The sequence below is a fragment of the Meriones unguiculatus genome, chromosome 4 (assembly GCF_030254825.1).
Source record: "Meriones unguiculatus strain TT.TT164.6M chromosome 4, Bangor_MerUng_6.1, whole genome shotgun sequence".
NCBI lineage: Eukaryota > Metazoa > Chordata > Mammalia > Rodentia > Muridae > Meriones > Meriones unguiculatus.
The window spans coordinates 6,752,624-6,769,920 of NC_083352.1; the positions used below are offsets into that span (position 1 = coordinate 6,752,624).

At 50.5% G+C, this 17,297-nt stretch overlaps 1 protein-coding gene across 5 annotated transcripts in view; it reads left to right on the forward strand.

Annotated features, from left to right (window-relative positions):
- Positions 1-17,297, forward strand: part of Arhgef7 (Rho guanine nucleotide exchange factor 7) — a 107,632-nt gene that overhangs the window by 1,213 nt on the left and 89,122 nt on the right. The gene's annotated exons all lie outside the window — the stretch shown is intronic.

The following is a 17,297-nucleotide window of genomic DNA, read 5'->3' on the forward strand; positions in this document are numbered from 1 at the left end:
TACAAGAAAACTTAAGATCCATGGTTACTTAAACGGTGTTAGATACAGAAATGGAAATGTCCCATAATTAGTAAGAAGTAGCACTTCTTAATGGAGTATACATATATTCACACACACAGGCAGACACACACACACACACACACACACACACACCAGGCAGGACAACTTATTACTAACAAAATAAGGATTAAGCGACCTGGAGAAGCAAACTTTGTGTTTTCATCCATAAATTGGGAGGTTGTGCTGTGAGGCAGAAAGCATTTAACACGAACTCTGCGTGCATACCACAGGTTTTGGCTGTTTTCCTGAATGCTGTTGATGAAAACGACATGCACTGTAGAGCCAATAACTGCCTCCCTGATTCGAAAGACGCTCCTTAGACACGAGGCAGGTCGGTGAAGTTACAGCTTAAGATGGGGAGACTGAAGAGCGGGGTCTGGCTTTCAAGGCACCAAGGAAGCTGGGTTGCATCTGGACATCAGTGCCAGTGATAATAAGAGACAGATGTCTGAGTGAGACACATGCTAAGTTTTCCAAAATAGGCTTTAAAAGGAGCCCTGTTCCATTTCTGAGGCAAAGCTGAGAAAAGGTTCCTGTGCTGTGTCAAGGAACACGTCCCCGTCAGGGACGCCATGTGACATGTTTGCCGTATTAATATGGATGGGCAAACTTCAACAATCATATTCTGTTTTAACTTCTAGAAAGAGGTTCTAAGGAAGCTGTAGCGGCCCTCTCATCTCTGAGACAACAAAGAGAGAGATGAATAAAATGTTTAGCTTCTGGCAGCCAGATCGGCCCCAAACATTCTGAAGCTGTAGTCAAGCGGGAATGCCTGGGGTTGGTGCTGTTTTGTCTCTCTGAGGGAAGGCTGATGACACCATACAGATAGACCCGGCTCTTTGGGTCAAAGGTAGGTGTTGGGAGTAAACCGTTAGCCACTGTCTGAAACACTGGATTCCATGGGTTTGCATCTGCCATGGAGTCATCCGCGCTCAGCAGTCCTGCATGCAATCACATTTGTCCCGAAGCACATGTGTGGGACAGCGTTTTTCGTCCATGGAGGAATACAAAAGAGAGGTCCTTTCTCCTCAAAAAGGGAATGCTTGGAAATGGCGCTGAGCGTTTGTGTGGCGTGGAAACGGCCTTTGCTGGACCCATCGCTGCATGGATGTGCTGACGCTGGCAAATTGTGAGCAGCATGAGACTTCCCTTTTTGCAAGTTCAGAAGTTAAAATGAAGTTCAGGCCTGGGAACCAGCGCGAAACGAAGGCTTCCCATGTGTCTTTTATTAAGAACACGTCCTGTTTTGTTTCAGAATGGGATCGGCCAGCAGGGATGGACATTCCTTGAGCTCTAGCTCAGGAGAAGGAAATGGTGGGTCAGGGTTCCTTCCCTGAAGTCTCCGCTCTTGTTCTTTTTGGAGGTGAGAGGCGGGAGCTACAGACTGTCCTAAGAGGCTCTGCTCGCTGCTGAACCCACAGCTCTCTGGTTTCAGGGGAGAGGGAAGCTGGGGTGGGCATGTTTTCTCAGTCCTGGGAATGAAGGTCTTGCCCTTTGATTGATTGGGAGAGCCAGGCCCCATCCAGCCCCACCCCTCTTATCAGCCTAAACCTGCCATAGCTGTCCCTGAGCCTGGCAGCACCATGCTGGCAAACCCGCTGCAGGCATTTCCAAGTTGCGTCGTTAAAGGAGACTCACCGGAGACGCAGGAATTCTGGAAGGTAGATGACCACCAAGAGTAACCCATGCTAAAATGCTGTTTTCATTTTAACTTCTGAATGTAATGCACAAAGTTGTTTAATTACCATGAAAATCTCCAGGAACTTTGTTCCTTCTGTGTGTCCCAGCACGGGACAGGGAAGCTGTGTGCAGTGCACATGCCATTCTCTGTGGGAGAGCTGGGGTCACCAGGATTCAGGGGTGTAACGGAAATCAGAGGCCTCTGGGAATATGCATCTGTTTCATGGTCTGGAGGCCAGAAGTTCATATTCAAGCTGTGTTTCCTGCTTGTGTTAGGGCACTTGTCCAGGCCCTTCTCACACGCTCAGGGATCCCTAAGTTTGTGGAAACACAAACTTACGTGGTCTCACTGTGGTCTCCTTTCTGACCAGAGCCACTGTAGGCCCTATCCAGTATGAGGGCATCTTCCCGACTACTTCCACAGTGACCTCCTCACCAGAGAAAGCCACATTCTGAGGTCCTGGGGTCTGCCACACCCAAGTATTAATTTTGTTGAATTCAATCAACTTATTAAGAACTTTCCTACCTACTTGACACTGTGGGAGCTAACTTTTGAGATTTTTTTCTATTATTTAAAATAATTTTTAAATTTAAAATGATTTTTAAATTTAAATATATTTCAACCATGTTCTTCTCCTCCCCCAAGTTCTTCTAGATCCTCACTTTCAACTTTAAGATTTTTCTCAAAAAAAAAAAAAACAACCCAAACAACTCCCAAAAAACAAAAAACAAAACCCCAACACAACAACAATCCCATGAAAAAAAAACTAATAAAACAAAATTAAACATTATCCCCAAAGGAAAAAAAAAACCACAAAACTGTAACCAAATAAAAGCACACAATAAATCTGTAGAGTCCATTATGTGTTGGTCAACCACTCCTGAACGTGAGACCTGCTCTGGGTGGTTGATATGCCCAGTGTCATTCTACTGGAGAAAACTGATTTTCCCTCACCCAGCAGGTATGAATGACAGTTCATCCTTAACCTTTGCCCTAGTGGCTAGGTTTCCTTTCATTCATTCCTTCAAAATAAAATATAATAAGATAAAGCAAAAGCTATCACATCGAAGTCAGACAAGACAAATCAACAGAAGGAAAACAGCCAAAGAGAAGGCACGTGTCAGAGACCCACTCATTCCAACACTCAGGAGCCCCATAAAAACAAACTGAAAGGTACAATATATTGGTGGAGGACCTGGTGCAGGCCCTCTGCACGCTCTTCAGTCTCTGTGACTTCATTTGAGCTTTTTTTTTTTTTTCATTTGATTTAGAGGACCTCGTTTTCCCAGTGTCCTCCTTCCCCACTGTTTTCCCCATTCCTTTTGCTCTTCCTTGGGGTTTCCTAAACCCTGAAGGGAGAAGGATTTGATAGAGACATCCCATTTAGGGTGAGTGTTCTGAAGTCTCTCTTTCTTTGCATGATGTATGGATGAGGATCTCTGTCTTTGTTCCCTTCTGCCAGAGGAGGAAGCTTCTCTGGTGTTGATTGAACAAGGAGCTGATCTGCAAATATAATGGAATATCACTAGGAGTCATTTAATCACTATTTTTTTTTCTTTCTGTAGACCAGTATTATTGGTTGGTTTTACCCCAAGTCCCTGGGCTGCCTAGTCTTCAGCTTCTTGGTCACCCAAGCAGTGTCTGGTTTGAGTTCCATCTTGTGGTGTGGGCCTCAAGTCAGATCAGTCATTGGTTGGTTACATCCATAAGCTTTGTGCCACCGTTGCCCTAGCACATCTTGCGGGCAGGGCACCATTGGAGGTCAAAGGGTTTGTGGCTGACTTGTTGGTAGCATGCAGAGCACCTTCATGCACCAAAGACTCTGGAACTAGGGGCTGAAGGCTCTGTGTAGGCACCAGCTCGACGTCGTAGCTAGCAGGTTCTTCTTAAGGGGTTAGACCAAGCAGGAAACACAACCCTAAATGTGAGAACAGCATGAGGCGGAAGGTCAGTGCAGCTCTTGCTGGGCGATCTGGATATGTGTGTGGGCTGGACTGACCTTCCTGACATGGGACTCGGGCTTTGCTTCCTGGAATCCAGTCACCATGGGGAACCTTCCTCAGGCCAGCTCTCTCATTTGGGTCAGGCTGGGCAGCTGATGTTGGGATAGGAAGAGGAAAAAAAAAGTCTCCATGGCACATGGGCAGACAATAGAGATGCCCATTTAAGAGTGGTGCTTCTGCTGGCCCCCCTGGGCAGCGCACAGCACATGCTTAGCGGTGTTAGTGGTGACAGTGTTCATGACACCGTCACTCAGAGCAGGCTGTGTGGGAAGGGGAGCATTTTGGCTCTCACGAAGTCATGTCAGCTGACTGACAGTTCATTCGGAGAGAGTTAGAGAGCAAACTTTATGCAGACCACTGTTAGTGAGAGCCCAGCAAGCCTGCCCCGCGCCCGGGCTCGAGTGCTGAATGTTGCAATAGTTCCCTTTGTTCCCTTTGGAAGTGTGTGGCTTCAGGGTGCTGCTTTGGCCCAGAACCGGCAGTCCAGCAGGTGGTTTTGGGTTTCAGGCCTGGAGATGAGAGAAGCGGAACCACCCTGCAGGCCGGTTCTGAAAAGAACAAAACAAACAGACTGAAGACTGAAATTCAAGTTAGTGCAGAGCCACTGACGAGCTCTCCTGAGACAGTTGTGTTTACGTTGGCACGTGGACATGCACACCCGCCCACAAGTGGCCAGGCAGCAGCACATACCTGTCCACACACACAAAGGTGTTCACACGCTTGCTGACCTGCATTTGTACACCCTCAGATAGACACGGGAATGTTCATGCACAGGCACACACAGAAGCATATAGGTTACATGTTTATGTGTATAAAAGTGCATGCATGGCCGCTAGCACTCGGGTACACTCACATAGTATACACACATGTGCAAACTCGGTGCACACAGCACACATGCATGTATATACCTAAGGGCGTGCACGCCCTGACTAGACGTGTGTATGTTCACGTAGATGCACACGCACGTGTGCGCATGCACAGGTGAGCGCACAGCAGACACACATGTGCACATACACAAAGGTGCATGACGACTCACAAGGTGTGTGTGAACTCATGGGCACATATACACATGGGCACACACAGCCAGCTTGGGACAAGGGAATGGAAAGCATGGCCACTGGTGTCCCCATGGGTAGCACTGTGAGAGCTCTGTGCCTGGGCCCAGAGCGCCCTGTTCTGGCAGCGTCTGTCCTTCCTTCCTTCTTTCTTCCCTCCTTCTTCCCTCCCTCTCTCTCTCCCTCCCTCCCTCCCATCAGTAGAAATAACCAGAGCCTTGGTGCAGAAGCTGCTGTCTGCTGCCTGCAAGAGCTGTCTGACTTTAATCATGGGCACACAGCTGCAGTGTCTTGCTCGATTCCTTAGCACATCTTCTGAGAGGCACACTGTATGGAAGGGGACCCTGGGGATGGCAGACGTCTTCCCCGAAGCCACCCAGCTGCCGCGGCGATGGAGGAGCCTAACCTGTGTCTGAGGGGCGATCAGTAGCAACAGCCATCAGGAACTGGCAGCCCACATCGGAATACCACAGAGTGGCCTGGGCATGACCCCATTCAGCCAGGGGTCAGGGGAAGGACAGTTTACGGGCCCACGGGAGGGCCATGGCGGTGGTGGCTTCTCCTGTAGTTTGCACGCAGCCCTAGCCTCTCGGCACAATGCCCTGGCTGGGTGTCCTCTCCTGGAGGACCCCCTCTGAGGCTTGCCTGTGCAGTCCTCCCGAGCTGCTCCTCCCATGGGCATCAGGAGGGTGGGCAGAAGCGGAGTGCGCTCTGGAGTCGGCCTCACCGTGGATCCGGGAGCGTGCTCACTGTGGTGGTGGCTGCTGAGTTTCTGCACCAAGGCATGCAGTGTGCACAGGCGTGAGCAACAGAGTGAAAGCTGGAGGGTGAGCAGGTTATCTCCTCAGGCACAACCGGTCTCTGAAGCACCTCTCGGGGCTACAGCGCTGTGTGCCCTCGTGAGGTCTGGAGCTTTTGCACTGGGATTTGAGGTGAGATGAAGATGCCCTTGTCGCTGTCCCCGGGGATTAGGGCCGCTGGTTCTCTGTGAGCAGCTGCCACATGAGAGCCAGGCCTTGCGGGTCCCTAGCTCTCCTGTCCCTTCCTGGAGATCTGTAAGATGGTTTTTGTAGGCCTTCCAGACCCAGGAGACTTAGCTTGGTGCTGCAGTCCTTTGTTGGGTGACTTTGGGTCCCCTCGCCTTCTCTGAGTCTGTTTGCACAGCCCTTCCTGGCAGGAGTGGCCTTTTGGGGCAGCAGGGTGTCCCCAGGGGTAGTGAGGAGGCATGCTGGGACTGAGGAGCTGGAAGCTAGGGTGTGACCACAGAACTACCCTCGTCCAGAAACAGCGCTTTATCCTCACTCGGGACAGCCTCTGGCAGCCCTTTTTGTTTCTGGAGGGGCGGGGGAGGGAGTCGCCTCCCTCTCTCTCCTGGACAGACCGCCACCATTTTGGGGTAGGGCACCAGGCTCAGCCCCAGCTGGACACACAGTGCAGCCACTGGACACACAGATGCCGCCGGTCAGGCGTCCCCGGGCGAGTTAAGTCCCAGATGGGAGGGGAGGCAGTCAGCGCCGCCTGTGCCGCAGGAGAGGGCTCTGGGCTGCTGTGGCACAGCTCCTGCTGTCCTGGCACAACTCTTCGTCCCCTCCTCAGCTTAGGAGGCTTTGCCTTTTCAGCCTTTGGCCTGAGCTTCTGGGCATCCTCAGCCAGCCTGGTGCTCCTCACCCAATGTCCGATGGGCATTGTCCGGGGTAGCGCGCTGTCCACACAGGACACGACAAAACCCCTCCCAAGTGCACCGGCTCCAATTAATCCAGGGCCTGGGAGGTAAAGAGCCTGCTGTGCTTGCAGGATGCCCTGAGTTCTGATACACAGCCCTACGCTGAAAACTGGGCGTGGGGGCGGTTGTCTGCAGCCCAAGGTCTGGATAGGGGACGGAGAAAGGATCCCTAGAGGGGACTGTAGCTGAAGCAGTGAGAGACCCTGTCACAAAAAATAATGATGTTGACCTCTGATCTCTACACACAAGTGTGTACATGTACACACACACACACACACACACACAGCCTTGCATGTTCTGTGCCACCTCAGCAGGGACATCACAGGAGACCTCTTTTGGTCTTAGACGTAGAATATTTGAGCCCTCAATGTCAAGGATGCAGAGGTCATCCAGCCCAGATGTCTCCTTACATAGTCAGGTTAACTGAGGGTGGTTAATTTTAGTTTCAGGAGAACTGCGTATGTCAGAAGCTAAGTAAACGGGGCCCGCAGGACTGTGCTCCTGTGGAAGGCTGTGGGAGATCAGCATCTTGGGACACTGAGGAAGGAAGACTGTGGGGGATTCAGGAGGTGTCCCCAATTCTACAGTCCTCTCTGTAACCACATTTCTTTAATTGAAAAAAATTGAAAATAGATTCTTCTCTCCTACAGTCCATCCAGACCACAGTGTCTCCTCCTTCCAGGTCCTTGCCCCGCTCTCTCCCCCAGATCCACTCTCCTTCCATTTCCTCTTTGGGAAATAGCAGGCCTCCAAGGGACAACAGCTAAACAGGACAAAACAAGATACAATAAGACAAGGCAGTGGTGATAGGCGTCTCATGAGCAGGCAAATGGAGAGCCGCCCACTCCCACTGTTAGGAGCTCCAGACTTTCACACCAGGAAGGCTTCACTTCTGCCAGCAGGTGGAGCTGTCTTCTTCATTTGGACCTCAGCTGGTCTTGATGCATTATGGCCTTCGAGATGGCAGTAGCATCTGCTACTGGTTCTTAGCCTGGTAGGCTTGTATTTGGCTCACTCTGAAGACAGGCCCAGGTCAGGGTCTGGGGTCTGGGCGTCAACATGGAGAAGAGCTCAGCAGTCCTAGCCTAGGCCACCCCACACCCATCAGTCAGAGCTGGAACACGGCCCTCTAGGATCAGCAAGATGGCAGGCTCAGACAGGGCAGACACCTGCATGGGAGCAAGCCTGTCAAGGCTGTCTGGGAGCTTCAGGGTGGGGAAGTGGCTCAGGGTAGAATGCTTTCCTAGCAGACGGAGGCCCACGGGTCCATCCTTAGCACCACATAAAACTGGGGGTGGTAGTGCAAACCTGTGGTTTCAGTACCAGGGAAGGGGAAGCGGGATGTTCAGAAATCCAAGGTCATCCTTAGCTACATAGATGTGAGGCCCAGGTTAGCCCATCATCGTCGTCATCATCATCATCATCATCATCATCATCATCATCATCATCAATAAATACCTTCGGTTAAGAGTCCATATTTTCAGAAACTGCTAATTGCCTTTTGAACACATGGCCAAAGAGTGACTTTATGAGCCACTTGGGGCAAGAATGTCACAGTAATTGTGACAGAAAAGGAGGAGCGTGGGAAGGAGGTTTCAGGTTTTGATTGCCTGTGCTTCAGGCTCACAGGAGGAGGTAGGGCTCGGTTGCTAACGCTTCCTCCTGGCTGCCCTGATTTCTCCCGAGCGGAGCAGTCTCCCTGTGGTGTTGAAGAGCTTGCATTACTTAAGATCTGTGAGGTGTAATTAATCTCCAGGAGCACTGGTGCTGGTCACAGCTTGTCCCTATACAGAAACATGCTTTCTGGGCACATGCGTTTGAAAAAAAAAAAAAAGCCTTTATCCATAGCATGTGGTCAGAGCCACAGATTTTTGTCAAGGCTGAAAGTCCAGACCATGCCACGGAAGCCACATTTTTCGTGGGCAGGAGAATGGGATTAGTGTCTTCCAGACGCTGTCAGCTGGTGAGAAGAGGACGAGGGTGGGCGCTCACCTTGGCTATGACCATGGGCTGGGTCATGCTGAGTCAGCTGTCCAAGGAGCGACCCTGGCTTCATCTTGGAGTGGCCCGGAGCTGCCCAACAGGCAGGACAGTCTCCAGGCATTCCTGACGGAGCTTCCACTTAAAGAGACAAGGGTAAGTCTCATCCTGGAGGGCGGAGCAAGAGTGAGAAAGAGCAGAAAGGAAGTTGGGAAATATAAGTGAATTTCCTATAAAGAGCATTGCAGCCAGGAACTGCATGTCTGAGAGAAGTTTTCCGCACTGACCGGACAAAGCAGGGAGGGCACAACCAGCGGCACCGGAGTCACGCCAGAGCCCTCGGGTGTGGCATGCTAGGCACTGCTGTGGGGGGGGGGCGTTGCCAGCAGATGATAGTCATTTGCTGATAAATTCTGCAGCTTAGACAAAGTTGACAAGTCCTTTGGAAAGCACAGACTTCTGACGCTTACTCCAGAGCAAGCCAGTAACCTACATAGTCCTTCCTGCCTCTGGTGTGGAAATGAGGTTGGGAGGGGAAAACACCCACCATGAAGAAAATTCCAGGTCAGATAATTTATGAAATGTTCAGGAGAAAAAAAAATCCCAGTGCTGCATAAAGCCTTCTAAAACTTAAAAATAAAGATTTCCCGCATCGCCTCTGTGGCCATTGCATGCACAGGGTACCCACACGCAGGCAAAACACCCGTGTGCATGAGGAAACCAGGTATCGGCGTTGTTCGAAAGCAGTGCGGTTGTTTACCGAGGGGGGCCAGTCTCAGGAGGCACGCTGGCATCTCCGCTGGAAACCCGTCAATAGAATTGATTGTGTTAGCAAACGACAAAAGAAAAACCACAGGATGGTCCCAACTGATGCAGAGAAGCAGCCAAGATCATCTGCCGTCCATTCCTGAGGCATCCTGCCAGCAGCTCGGGCGAGGAGGAAAGGTCACCAGGCCTGCCGAAGGGGCTGCTGTGGAATCCACAACCGCTGGTGCAAACGGGAGTGAGGCGGGACTTCCCCGCCATCGGGAGCAAGACCAGGATGCAACCAACCTCCTTCCTCCTGCCTCGCTCAGCCTTGCCCTGATGTCTAAGAGGAAAAGAAACTGAAGAACCCAGCTGGAAAGGAAGGTAGGATGGATTTCCCGTCTACAAAGACACCATGCCTCACTGTTGTCTGTGTAGAAATTGAATGTGTACCGTAAAGTAGCCAGAAGATCCAACAAATAAGCTGAGCAACATTTACAGATAAATCTCAATGTATACCAGCGAAGTGATTCGAAGCTGAAATTAAAATTACCAGTTGCCATAGCAAAAGGGAAAAGAAAACCAAAGGGGGGAAAAGAGAGAGAAAACCCTTGTTGATGAATCTGAGAAAGTAAAGAAAGATTGGCTTCCTCACTGATACTGTCCACGGATGCCTTGGGAGTTGCTTATGACAGTCTCAAACCATCACCTGGGTCTGCAGTGGGAGCAGTGCCTTAACTCACCACACTGGCTGTTTTGTACCGTTGAGCCTCCTTTAGAAGACATACACAGATTCTAAAGTCTGAGGCTGACTGACGCACCTCTATCTGTGGGAGGCTGGAGTTACTGCAGAGAGGGTACCTGATTGTTTTCCTTCTCACCAAGTCTTGTCTGAGTGTTTACTATGCTCCAAGAATTGTGGAGGAGAATAATGTTGAGGAAATGACGTGAGCTGACTGCCCTATGAAGGAGCCATGTGCTCTGACGCAAGGAGACAGATTTTCAAATGCATGCAGCAACGGGACCTGGCTGACCCTCAGCAGATGGGCCCGAGGATGGCTTAGGGAAGGCTCTAGCCTCACAATGAGCTCTGGCAGATGGCGGCTATACGGAGGAGGGCACATAAGCACTAGATGGACTTGTCCTGGGACAGGCTGATCTGGTGACCTGGGCTGGATGGTCTGGGGTTGCCACAGGGTGTTCCCTGAGGGAAAGAGGGAAAGAGAGGGAAGGTGTTCTCAAGGTGTTGTGCCATGATTGGCTAGATGTTTAGAAAACACTAACCCTCTTATAGAGTGCAAAACACAGCAGAGCTGGGGGGGGGGGTGCTGGCGTGGGGTAGAGAGGGTATCAGGGGAGGCCAGTACAGCCTTGATGCAGGCTACTTGGGGAAGGCCTTTCCAGTACCTATGGATCTCTAGAAGCTCAGCGGAAGAAGACATGTTGACTCTGAAGAAGCCCCGTGGGAGTCCTGGCTGGTGTGGAGGCCACGAATGTGGTATGGAGCATGGCGTAGTGGTGCCTGTGGAGCTGTGGAAGTCTGGGGAACAGTGACCAGTTACAAATGTGGGAGTCCCAGTTTAGAGGCAAGCCTTGCAGCTGTCGGCAGGTGAGATTTCATCGGGGCATTATAATACAGGCGTGGGAAAGCCTAAGACCAAGATGGCAGCGTGGAGAGGAATGACAACCAGACGGTGCCTGGGAGACCCAGAGATCAAGGAACGAGCCCAAGGCAGTTAGGTGAAGGCCAAATGACAGGACTAGGACTCGGAGGCATGCCACAGAAAGACTCATCACAGTGAAGGATATCCCACTTGTGATCACACAATGTCAGCAAGCTCAGCAGCTGGCTAGGGCCACCTCACCTATCCTGACCTTAGCCAAGGTCCCTGTGCTAACTAAGACGGGATGAAGGAGAGAGCCTGGAGCTGCCTGGCCATGAGGCATGGAAGTAGAAGATGGCCTAACTGAGCAAGTGTTCAGAGAGCCCGAAAGCCTGGGTATGTGCTACGGGAACTTACAGCCATTTGCGGGGTCTCAGCTGGAAGGCCTGTCATTATAAACCTTCCCGGGAAACTGTTAGCAGGGGTGGGCGTGGTTTTCCTGCTTTCGGTGTGGCTTTCTCCTTGCCGCAGCTCTAGCAAACCGTGCCCTGCCCAGGCAGCTCCAGGAAAGTATGTCTACGACGTGAGTCTTTTGTTTCTAAGCTTTTAAAGTCTGTTCCTTTTTCTCAGCAGCGAGCGAGTCCTTGGGTTAAGTCCGGCATGTGCTGTGTTGATCGTAAACAGTTACGTCCTGAGAATGTCCGAGGCCGTCACCTTTAGCTCATAAACACACCAGCGTTGGCTCTTCACTCCTTAGGCAACGGATGGCTTTTAAGGGGGGACTGATGCTGCCCCAAAATGCTGGCTGGCTACAGTGTGTGCCATATAGTTGATACATTGGAGTCCAGATCTGGGAGAAGTCAGGCATTTCAGGGATGCCAGTGTAGAGTTTCTGCCAAGTTCAGGGTCAAGCTGAGGGTCATTTGTTATAATTTCATCTCTCAGTGGACTCTCAGGCTTTGTTGCCTCGTTTTGTGGAATACAGGCTCACGGCGTGTCACATAACATCACAAACGACAAACGAGCAAAGTGAACCAAGGATTGTTTGTCGGATTAACACTGCTGAATACCATACTATCGACGTAAGCAAGTTTCTCAGGGATTATTTTTCCAACTTAAAGCGTTAGAACCAGCTTGATCCAACACAGTTCAGCTCCATTTTCATGATGAGGGAGACAAACACATTGAGTTTCTTTCCTAACCCCACACCTCATGAAAGGCCCCGAGGAAAGTTCTGGGGAGTCATGATGGGAAAGAGGAGGTGTCTCCTTACTGAGTTCTGGGCTGAAAGTGGCTGGGTTGGCTGGCTCACCTTCTCCTTTCCATGGAGATGGCGCAGCATGTTAAAATGTTAACATTGTCACCGGGTGTCAGTTAGGGACGCTTGGGGTTTGATCATCCAGGGACGATGGCTCCTACTATTGTATGTGCCTATCTGTCAGGTGGGTTTTGGGTGAAAACCACCATATGGGCTCATGAAATCTTCAACTGTTGATTTTCATCTGCAGAGTTCCTAATCTCCTAGTCTTGGGCCAGGCCTGAGAACCTGAGTTCTTAACAAGGTCACAAGGAAAGCTGCTGCTCCTGGGCCCCTGGTTGAAAGGCATGGGCAGGCTGCTGAACAGGGCACAGAGCACCAGGACTGTGCCTCAGGAGCTTCTGCCAGGGGCTGTCTGCCTGCTCGCCCTGGGGGGAGTTCCTCCCCACTGTTTGCTCTGCGGAGATGGTGGAGTCTATTTGGGTTGACTTCGGCAGTACTGGACCGTGTAGGCAGGAAGAGGGAAAGAAATCCTGTTTGTCTCTGTGTGTCTGTGCATCAGAAACTTCCTCCAGAATGGGAGCTGCACGGTGCACTAAGAGACCACACTCAGGGTACTTGTCCAGGTCTATGTGAGGCCCACTCAGCCTGCAGGACCAAGGGACAAAGAAAGACGAGAGCCTCAAGAACCCCAAAGAAGGAGCAGGATCTATCTAAGTAGATTCTCTCCTAGTAAGGCTTTTCGGGGAGCATGTGCACACACACACACACACACAAACACACACACACAGACACATACACCTTCCCCCCCACCACACACAGAGACACATACACACCCTCCTCCACCCCCCCCCACAGATACATATATACACAGATACACATACAGATACACACACACACACACACACCCCACCATCTGGCTGTGACTTGTGCCACTGTGCCAGTTCACTTACAGCCTTTGACTTTTTTTTGTGTATGTGATGCATAGCCAGGCTTCATGCATTTTCACACTACCTCTAGGCTGGTTGTCCTTGCTCTGGGCTGCCCTGGTCCCCTGCAGATCTGAGGCAGCTTGCAGGGTGGGCTCAGGCTGGCTTCCGGTTCCCACCAAGCCTACAACTGGCTGGGGGTCACACCAGTTCATGGTCGGCTAAGTTCAGCCACTGCTGAGAATCCTCGGACAGTGACTCTTGACAGTACTTGTCCCATCAGACCACAGAGCACTGTCAAGCACAGGATGACCTGATGCCATTGACCCTTAGCTCTGGTCAGCATGGAGATCCTATGGCCAACTTTTGTCTGTTGAACTATGCCCCGGGGAAATCTGAGAGGGCCATCATGAGGAGGCTTTGAGAAACAACAATGGATGAGAAAGAACATCTCTGCAGAAAACCAGGCTGCAGAAACCACAGATCTGAGGAAAGAATTGCCAAAGTAAATCTCCCAGTATGGGCTCAGAAGTAGAGCTGAGATGACTGAAGGCAGAATTGGTAAACGGAGGACACATCTGTGGATGTGCTCAGCACTAGGGGAGATGAGAGAGTGGCCAGGTTGTTGCCTGGAGCTACCGTGAGCTGAGCGGGCACTTGTGAGCATAGGTCAGTGTGGGCAGCTGCCCTTCTCTTCCCTTCCCCTCTGTGTGGCTCCTCACTGCTGCTTTAAATCTGCATCCCCCTCCCACTCTCACACTCTCTTGTCTTTGAGATTTAAGAGTTGTTGAGGTCCACCTGAAACTTAGGAAACCCTGTAACCCAGCCCAATGAAATATGCAGACCTCAGGCTGCCACATGCAGGGCCAGCGACAGGAGCTGGGCACGGCCAGGCGCTCAGGCCAGCTGGTTGGGGACCCTGTGTGGAGCCAGCGATTTTCCTTAGTGATAGGGGATGAGCACTGAAACCAGAGCTTCTTTGGCAGCACAGGCAGCGCTGATGCTCTGATGCACCTGCTGGAACTGGAGCCCCAGACCCAGCATGGGCATGTGTTGTGTGACAAAAACTTTTCCCAGGGAGAAAAAGCACACACATCTATGTTCCCAGACAGGGACCCAAAAACAGACCAAAGTACCACACAGTTCTATTCGGTGAACAGTGAGTTTTCTTACAGATGAGGGTCAGTTACAGGAGCAGAAATGACCAAAGCCCACCTCAGCATGGAGGACAGCTCACAAAGCTGGGAACCCGGAGCATACTGCACACCCTGCAGGAACTCAACAGGCTGCAGAGTGTCCTTTCTAGATGGCTCAGTTGCTCTAAACCTCTTCTGGGCAGTAGTTTGTTTCTTCCAAGCAGCTACTGTGGGCTCAGAGACTCCTCTGCAGTTTAACTTGTAATGTTTGAGGGGGGACTCTCAGCTTTTATTACTCTGGCAGTGCAGGGCCTGGTGAATCTGGTCAGTTTCAGGGACTTCCTGAGGCTATTTTGAGTTCTTTACCCTACTGCTTAAGGAACTTCCCTGGGTGGAGCGTTTCAATCTCAGAGGAAACAGCCACACAACTGCATGCCTGAGTGCTGGGCAGCCTGAGGGCAGCAGCCTCAAGCAGAAAACACGTGTGTCACAACAGGAAGAAGTTTATCTGAAGACCTTTAGATAAAACCAAGGGAATGGCTCATTCCTGTGTCATTTGCCCTTAGAGGTTGTGCTTCCAAGGAGACAGTTTAAGGATGCTTTAATTCTTACATCAGAATGTTCTGTCCTCAGCTGCAGCTTTTGGTGAATAATGGGCCATTTATCCCAGTGGCCCTGTGATGAGCATCCTTTATTCCTTCATAGCTGCCTGGTGCAGGTGACAAAGACAGAGTCAGCTAAGAAGGTGTTTCTCAGGCTCTGGGCCAGGACGGTTGACTTTTTGGTTCCAGATGTTCCAGCAGCATCACATTTGGTGGCTATAGTCAAGTGGGCGGTAGGACTTAGAGACTTTTATGCATGGGTCCTTACTTAACTAATTCGCTGAAAAATGTAGTAAGTTCTGTACATAGTATATTCAGTTGTATTTCTCCCTGTGGTGGTTCGAGTGGGAATGGCCTCCGTAGTCTTATACATTTGGATATTTGGTTCCCAGTTGGTGGAGTGTCCAGGGAGAATTAGGAGGTGTGTCCTTGTTAGAGGAAGTGATGTCACTGGGGGGTTGGGCTTTGACTAAGTGTTCAGCTACTGCTCCAGCACCATGTTCCCAGCATGATGGTCATGGACTTGAATCCTTTGAAACTGTATGCAAGCCCCCAACTAAATACCTTCTTTTATAAATTGACTTAGTCATGGTTCCTCTTCACAGCCATAGAACAATAGCTAAAATAGTCCCCAAGACCATGTCTCTTTGCTGATGGAGCTTATACTGTAGAGTGGAGAAAGACACTGAAAGGACCAAATCTGCAGGAGACATCCCAAGACCAAGTTCCTCAGCACAGAGGGACAAAGGGCAGGGGATAAGAGACAAAGCCAGGAGAGAGAGGGAGAAGAGAAAAGGAACAAGGGAAAGGAGGAAGGGATATTTTCCCCAAGGGGCAAAGAACTGCCTCTGGATAGAGAGAAGATGGCTATGGCAAATGGCAGTTTATAAATGGAAAGGGGGAACCCTGTGTTAGGATGAGATGTTTAATTTTAATTGGGTGTGTTAATCAGGTGATTAAGACCCCTAAGGGGGCCTTTGATGGCTAAAGTTCAACAGTTTGATAGCTGGACTTTGGTAGTCATCGTCAGGGACCAAATAAGGGACTAGACCTTGGTGGCTAGCTTTAGGAATTTAGTAAGGCACAAGGAATGGAGGAAAGGCAAATCCTGCCAGAGCAATGTATGCCATGCTCGGTCTTGATAGAGCCCTTCATTCCCACCCTTTTGTTTTATTATTGGGTCTTTAGGTATTGCCTAAATGTGTGTCATTCTCTCTGGCTGCTTCCTGCTGACATTGGGGTGTCATAGTTAGGGAGCCAAGGAAGCTGGGTTGCTGGTAGAGGTTGGGAAGAGCAGGCTGCATTATTCAGTGAATGACCATCTGAGGACCATCTGAGGCCAGGGAAAGCAGGTGTGTGAGGCTGGGGCCAGGGTGTAGATTCCGGGCAAACAGCTGGTCTGGCTTTGGAGTTGTTGGAGCAGTCTGTAGTTGACCTGAAATCTGCTGGAACAGATAGAGACAGAGGTAAAGTTTGGGATTTAGGGAGACATCTATCTATCTATTAGGTATACACTGTTCTGCTTGCATGTCAGAAGAGGGCACCAGATCTCATTATAGATGGTTGTGAGCCACCATGTGGTTGCTGGGAATTGAACTCAGGACGTCTGGAAGAGCAGCCAGTGCTCTTAACCTCTGAGCCATCTCTCCAGCAACTAGAGAGACATTTTTATCTTGGATATATATTTGAAACTTTTAGGCCCATGGTCCTGGTAGCTGGAATGATGGGTCCCAAGACCAGAGTGGTAGCTGGAATGACAGGTCCCAAGACCAGAGAATGGGGAAAAGATTTTGCCCTCAGGAATAAGCCTACTACAGGAAATAGCCTGCGGGCTGACAGGAGTCTGTTTGAGAATTCTTGAGAGGAGCCAGGAAAATTTAAATTGGCTATATAAGGTTAATTGGGGACATTTGTCATCTGGAAGCAAGAGCCTTTGTAAATGCAGTGCATGGCATGTTTGCCACGATGAACAGGAGAGAGGAAGGGGAAAGGGAGAAGGGAAAGAAAGGGAAGAGGGCGAGCTTGGGCAACAGGGCAGTTTGCATCAGGAAGACAGGGCAACCATTCCTGAGATGTGTCACTTGAACAGTAACTTGTCTGAACACTCTGGAGGAAAGTGATCTGGCAGAGAGGAGAGCAAGCATAAAGGCCTTAAGGTAGGTGGGGCCTGGCCAGGCCCAGGAAGAGCAGGGCCATCGTGAGTGGTAAGTGAGGGAGCAGTTGGCTGATGTTGTCAAGGTGGGAGCCGGAGGGGCCAGCTGTGGTCAGACTTTTCAGAGCTGTTGAGGTTTCCAGAAACATTGAGTGGAAGGTACAGAGTTCCTGTGTTGTCTCTCTTTGTCCCCCACAGCCTCCCCATTCCAGCATCTCTGTATGCCTGGTGTGCCTGATACAGTTAATGGCAAATATTGATATGTGATTTTTGCCTCAGTCTTTCTCTGCTGCAGCAAAGGTCAGTAATCAAATCTTGCTGACCCCAGGGATACAGGCTGCAAAGTTCAGGATCCCAGAGCCACCCT